We start from the raw sequence: 7,560 nt of genomic DNA, 5'->3' as shown, positions 1-7,560 counted from the left end.
TGATGGCTTGGTGCTTACGATGTACACAGCAGAGGACTGCCTGTCTATGGGCCAGCAAACATTGCAAGTATCCTCATTCAAACAAAAACGATGTTCAACAATTCAAGACAGAAGGAAAAACGCAAGATTCCAACTCCCATTCAAAACACAAATTAATTGGATCAGTGCCAATGCTGGATTCTACAGAATTAGTTTTGTACACACTTAGATAAAAAAAATTGTTAACAAGTCTAAATTTACAGAATAAAACTAAAGTGGTTTTGCTGGGTTTGCTTAAGTTACAGGAAAAGTACTGCATTTGGGTTAATTTGGTGAAATGTCTGGTTACTGTGGCATAATAGCATCCCATTTGTCTCAAACTTAACTGGTGAAACCTGGGAAACTGTAGTAAAACCTGGGCTCAACAATACAAGGTTAGGACGAGATGGATTCTACTATCGCATAATTCATTGTGCCACCAATCAGCACAGGACCAGCAAACAGATGGTCTGACTGGACTTGAATACCACTCCTGCCTTATGCTGTTGTTCTAATATCCTCCATGGTCACATATCCTAATGTCCTCTGTGGTCACATGTCCTAATGTCCTCCGTGGTCACATGTTGTCTTAATGTCCTCCATGGTCACATGTCCTAATGTCCTCCGTGGTCACATGTTGTCTTAATGTCCTCCGTGGTCACATGTTATCCTAATGTCCTCCGTGGTCACATGTTATCCTAATGTCCTCCGTGGTCACATGTTATCCTAATGTCCTCCGTGGTCACATGTTGTCCTAATGCCCTCTGTGGTCACATGTTATCCTAATGTCCTCCGTGGTCACATGTTGTCTTAATGTCCTCCATGGTCACATGTCCTAATGTCCTCCGTGGTCACATGTTGTCCTAATGCCCTCTGTGGTCACATGCTGCTGACGAAACCCCAAGGGTGACTACCACAGTATGGGGGGGTTTATTAAACACATCAACTCCGAGACAAACTCACAACTTGAATGATGCAATTCATGGTTCACTTTAAGTTAATAAAACAAGCAAAAAATGATTGTTTCCAAATCCCTCCTATCCATTTTAGAAGACATGAATCGTATTAACATTTCATTCAGGAGGTATTTTGTATATGTGTTAAGTCTTGAAATCATGTTGTATAATTATAGACACTCCTATCCAGTCTTTTGTGTGAAATTGCGCAAGCACAAATATAGCATGGTGTCTAATGGGATTCCACTTAGTTCTTGGAAGCATGGGTGCATACTCATTGCAAGGGGCTGCAGCAGGCTCTATTAGCCCCTACCCTCATTTATTTTGATTCCCTCTGTTTTAGGACACTCGTGCAAACGGCAGAGGCTTGTGTGAACATGCAAATGGAGTATGCAGGAGAAAGGCTTAATTGGGGATTAGATGTGAATGGTAGCTGCACAAAAATATTGTCATCAAGGTTAAGAATTACTATCAAATTGCCTGTGTCACAATTCCGGCCAGCCAATGCCTTCGATACAACTGTGACATGCCCACAGGTCTTGCGTTATTGCCCACGGGCCAGCGTTATTGCCTGAGTTAAGAGCTCCAAGCCCCGTCTGTTCATTCTAACTTCAGAGATTGATAAATCAATCAGTGGAAACAGTGGCTTGATATTGAGATGTCATAATTTCCATGGTGCAGTGACATGATTCTAACTGAAGTAGCGATGTCACTTGAGTTGATTCAAGCGAGGTAACACTTTAGACTCAGTAGACTGGGGTACGAGGTAACACTTTAGACTCAGTAGACTGGGGTACGAGGTAACACATTAGACTCAGTAGACTGGGGTACGAGGCAACACTTTAGACTCAGTAGACTGGGGTACGAGGTAACACTTTAGACTCAGTAGACTGGGGTGCGAGGTAACACTTTAGACTCAGTAGACTGGGGTGCGAGGTAACACTTTAGACTCAGTAGACTGGGGTACGAGGTAACACTTTAGACTCAGTAGACTGGGGTACGAGGTAACACTTTAGACTCAGTAGACTGGGCTACGAGGCAACACTTTAGACTCAGTAGACTGGGGTACGAGGTAACACTTTAGACTCAGTAGACTGGGGTGCGAGGTAACACTTTAGACTCAGTAGACTGGGGTACGAGGTAACACTTTAGACTCAGTAGACTGGGGTACGAGGCAACACTTTAGACTCAGTAGACTGGGGTACGAGGTAACACTTTAGACTCAGTAGACTGGGGTACGAGGTAACACTTTAGACTCAGTAGACTGGGGTACGAGGTAACACTTTAGACTCAGTATTTAGATGCATGGGGAAATAGTTTCACAGGTCAATAATCACAAGGAGGCAAAACAAAATATACAATTCGGCCTGAACATTTATTTATTTATTTTTTGGCCAATTAAACAAATTGATCATAGATTTAAACAAAACTTCCTAGAAACACAGTATATATAGTCAAACCCAGCATTATCCCAAAGAATAAGCGTTTTGTAAGTGGTTTACAATTGACATCCTACCCTACTATCTTATTCCACAAACAGGCTACTTCAGATATCTCCTCCACGTGCAGTAGAAGAATGTCAAACGTTTCAAACACAAATATATTAAAAGATCTTCAAGATTCTGAAATCCAAACATCAGAGACTCTTGAACATTCTGCTTTGTGTCCTGCATAAGAAACGCTCACCTCATAATCCACCAACAACACTGTGTGAAGAGAAAGGGGCAAATATTGCCACACTATTGTCTGTATAGGTCTGGTCAACTTCTAATCCAAGTTAATAGTAAAAGACTAAGCCTTGTTTCTTTGTTCTGACTAAACTCTTCTGAGTAATTAACCAGTAAAGGCATGCTGGACTGATCAATATTTGCATTATAAGGCAACGGTAAAAGTTAAGTATCAACTTGCCACTAGTGAAACCTGTTTCCACACTTCAGGTCTACAACTGTTTGCATATACAAAGTTGGGTGCTGTGGGAGAAATGGTGCTTTGATCACTGAAATGACCAGGAGCTGGTGCGTTATTTGCCCTGTTTAAACAATGCAATTGGCTCACTTTATTTCCCATTTTCATGTCAAGAGACATGTAGGCGCTGCACACTGTAATCCAGTGTTTCTCAAACCTGCGCCTGGGCCCCCGCCCTGCACGTTTTAGATCTCTCCCCGCCCTGACACACCTGATTCAAATGATCATCAACTGACACAACACATGTCTTATATCCCTGTGACTTGAATGAGGAAGGAGGCTTGAGTGCTTCAGTTAAGACAGAGCTGGTTCACCAACATACCTGAAGTTGTCCTGGTTTGCTCGCATTCGGCAACTCCACCGACAGTGCCCAGAGTAGGCCTTTGTTGCGTCACATCCAAGGGTTGGACATTACAGTACCAGTCTTAGAAACGAAGGGCTGGTCTCCCAGGTGCAGATTAATGCGGACTAAAAAGAACTTTCAATGGAGATTCTCCATTGACTGTGCTAGTTAATCTAGAGCTAGTTAATCTAGAGCTAGTCTGGGAAACCACGTGCACTGGCACCTGGTGACATGACTGCTACACACACTACCAGAAACAGTGACTGAAATTCCTTAGCACATCTCAGACAAGGTTTCTGGCTGTGTGGGCAACTTGTGGAAAGGTCTCTGTGCGGGAGGTAGGCTGTTCTGGCTACCGGAAGACTGGAGACATGTAGTTTCAATGGCTATAGGTTGAATGGTGTTACTGACTGGAGGCGTGTATCTTCACTGCATGTCTTATCACGCATCGTGGTCTTGCCACTCTGGCAGAAATATGTTTGTTCATTCCTGTACATTATATAAACGTATGAAATACAAGTCCGCGGTATTGAACAACAGACATCGAAGTAAGAAATATTGATGATATCAATGCAGTGTCTGTTACAGGTACAGAAATGATGCGGGACTTTAGCTTATGTTGAAGTCATGTCGTTTGTAATAAGCCGTGGCGTCATTATGTGATGGTCAACGACAAGCTATTCAGGTGTGTAACCTACAAAACGTTTCATTCCGGCGTATAGATTAACTGTCAGCAGAGTCACACACTTGGAAATACCGGTACTCTTACGGAAAATGTATCGTTTACTATATTTTTAGAATGCACAGCAGTATGAACTCAGAGACAAGTGAACGAAGATCGTATGAGAGGTAACATCATATAGGCCTACGGAAATGAACATACCGTCTACTGACAGGTCGATGCAGTGCGTAGGCTAACTCACCTGTCTCTCGGGGTCATCAAATACTCAATGTAATAAGCGTATCATAATAACCAAATAGAACAATTCACGCAAATCTTAATATGTAGGTTTTTCTCCCGGAGTATTCACTGATGTTACGGCTTACCTGGGAACTGAAAGTAACTGCAGACGTTCCGAAACACGCCGTGTTGAGATATGGAAAAGAAACCGCCCACTTGAATCAGCGCAACTTTCATGCACTCACCTGGAGGCACGACAACTCCTAAAAAATTCACAGTGCTTGCAGTATAGATAAAGCATCAGTACGGAGTAAAGCATCAGCATCATAAATAAAGCATCAGTACGAAATTCCTTGCAAATCTAAAGGCGGTAAACCCCTCGAAACTTCAGTACCTTATCGGCTGGGGTGTGTTCATTCGCCGATTCTAATCCGAAACGTTTCTAGTGCGGAAGCAAATGGAACCATACGAGGAGGGACTTAACTGGAATTTCTCTGTAAATTTTTACTATATAATTGGCAGAATGAATACACCTCTGGGCGAATCATCAGGAAAAACCGGTAAAAGTGGTCGGTTCGCTGGCAGAAAGGAGGTGTTAGCCAGACATGAACTTTCCGTGAAAAAAACAATATTTGAATGAATGTGAAATCACATAAATTTTGGACAGTAGATATAATATCCCTATATAATATACAGTATTGGTCACAGGTTTGGATGCACCAACTCAATCAAGAGTGTTTCTTTAGTTTTACAAATAATTTTCACTTTGTAATTAAAAGGTATTGTGTGTAGGAGGTCAACAGTCATATTTAATCAATTATAAATTAAGTAAAACAAATTGTGAGAATACAGAGAAAGTGAACACACTGTATGCATATAAATATAAGTTTAGGCACACACAAAATTGTTTTCCAGGAAATATAACAAAATGAATAGGAAATGTAGTCATTGACAAGGTCAGATATAATGATTTTTAATTGAAATAATAATTGCCCTTCAAACTCTGCTTTCATCAAAGAATCCTCCATTTTCAACAATTACAGCCTTGCTGACATTTGGCATTCTAGTTGTCAATTTGTTGAGGTAATTTGAAGAGATTTCACCCCATGCTTCCTGAAGCACCTCCCCACAAGTTCGATTGGCTTTATGGGTAGATCTTACGTACCATATGGTCAAATTGCACCCAAAACAGCTGAGTAGGTTTGAGATTAGTGACCCCAAACTGACCCCACCAAACTAGACACTCTGATGTATTTGCCCTCTTGATCAGTTGTGTAACGGGCCTCCCACTCCTCTTTCTATTCTGGTTGGAGCCAGTTTGCGCTGTTCTGTGAAGGGAGTAGTTCACAGCGTTGTACGAGAGCTTCAGTTTCTTGACAATTTCTCGGAACAAGAATAGACTGACGAGTTTCAGAAGAGTTCTTTATTTCTGGCCATTTTGAGCCTGTAATCAAACCCACAATTGCTGATGCTCCAGATAATCAACTAGTCTAAAGAAGGCTGGTTTTATTGCTTCTTTAATCAGCACAGCAGTTTTCAGCTGTGCTAACATAATTGCAAAAGGGTTTTGTAATGATCAATCAGCCTTTTAAAATTATTACATTTTCAAATGTAAAAGTTTATTAAAAAATCAGCCATTTCCAGCTACAAATGTCATTCACTGTATTTCCTGTATTTACTGTATTTCTGATCAATTTGATGTGATCTTGATAGACAAAAAAATGCTTTTCTTTACAAAACAAGGACATTTTTATATATATATATATATATATATATATATATATATATATATATATATACGGTAGTGTATATATATGATCATCATAGGTGTACAATATATAATCTACAGAAATGTTGTGGTCTGTAAAAAAGAATTATCTATAGAAATGTTGTGGACCGTTAAACATATTTTTCAACAAAGACTGCCAGTTCTGACATGTGTGGTAGCTGTTCAGGAACCATCTAAGGATTATATTTTCATGGATGGTTGAGTATTCAGTTTGTCTTCCTCACATTTCTAAATCATGAGACAAACTGAGGCCTACAGCTTGGAAAACCTATGCACTGAAAATTTAAGAATAATTTAATATCCAGAAAGACATTTCATAATCCATCCCTAAAATGTATCATTAGAAAAACAGCTAGAGTTAATATTGTCCTGCAGGTATGACTTAAGGTGATAAAGGGTAAAATCAGAAGACAGATGAGATAACAAAGGAAGGTTTATTTAACAGGAATGACTCCACGTTCCCCTTTCAGAAGTGATTTCACAGGGAGTTTTCTCTGAGTGCTGACTGGACTGATGAGTGATTGTGGCAGTGGGCCGTGCCCTTTGGGCTTTACATTTGAAGGCTTTATTAAATACACCTGCTTCCGGCCTTTGGCTGATAGCCTGTTAAACTATATGAGTCCTACTTGCAGAACCAATTTGACAGCCAGTGTAATCACGTTTTACGCCAGTCCCTCGGACAGAGTGGTGACTGGAAAACACCAACCTGTAAGGTGATTCAAGCCGCATTGTCAGCCTGTTGAATGCCAGTTTTCAGGCTGAGGTCGAAACAAAGCAAACATTCCCATCGTTGGGTGTCAGTTATAAACAGACAGGAGGCGGTTTGGCCCGAGGCGCTGTGCAATGTGGGCTGTGTGCTGTGCCTGACGCAAGAATGACAACAGACTGGTTTGCGAGCGGCATTAGTGTGGCCTGCGCTCAGAGGGAGTCACCTTTCAATACCAGCCTTGACAGTGCTGCGAGTGCCTGCAGTCAGGCCTCTTTTATCGGAGTCCCAAAAGCACGAAGAGACCATTATGGAGCCGATCTACCGGCTCTGTGTTAATAACGTTGTGGATGTTTTCCATCATTGGGAGCCACTGCGTGACCACGGACAACGCCAGAGCTCTTGTAAATGCAGGAGAAATATACTGTGATTTATAAGTTGACCAATAATTTGATTTTAAAAACGTCTCAGGTGACATTTATTCCAGGGTGATCGAAGTTTGCATCCATGTGTTTCTCTAGGCTTTGTGGTTTCAGTAACATTGACTTTAAAACCTAACAGATGAAGAAGATGACTTAAGATATGATTTGATTTGTTAATTGCATTGCCAGGCTTTTCTAAATTAAATGCCTTGTAGATCTAACGCTACGCTGGTTTCATTAGCGGACGGTTTCCTAGACAGATGGAGTGAGATTGCTTACTAAAGGGCCATCTCGACGAAGGTTCCCAGGCCATTCCTCGTTCCAGGTCCCATCTGCCCGGGAAACTGGCCCAGTGAGGAAGAAAGTAAGGTCAAGTTCAGCTTTGAAATGCATTTCTGAAAGAAGGAAAATGCTACATTTGGTTTAGAACATGATGGGGATATTTCCGGCCCTGTCATTT

This window comes from Esox lucius, chromosome 8 (assembly GCF_011004845.1).
Source record: "Esox lucius isolate fEsoLuc1 chromosome 8, fEsoLuc1.pri, whole genome shotgun sequence".
Lineage (NCBI taxonomy): Eukaryota > Metazoa > Chordata > Actinopteri > Esociformes > Esocidae > Esox > Esox lucius.
This window is presented reverse-complemented; position numbering follows the sequence as displayed.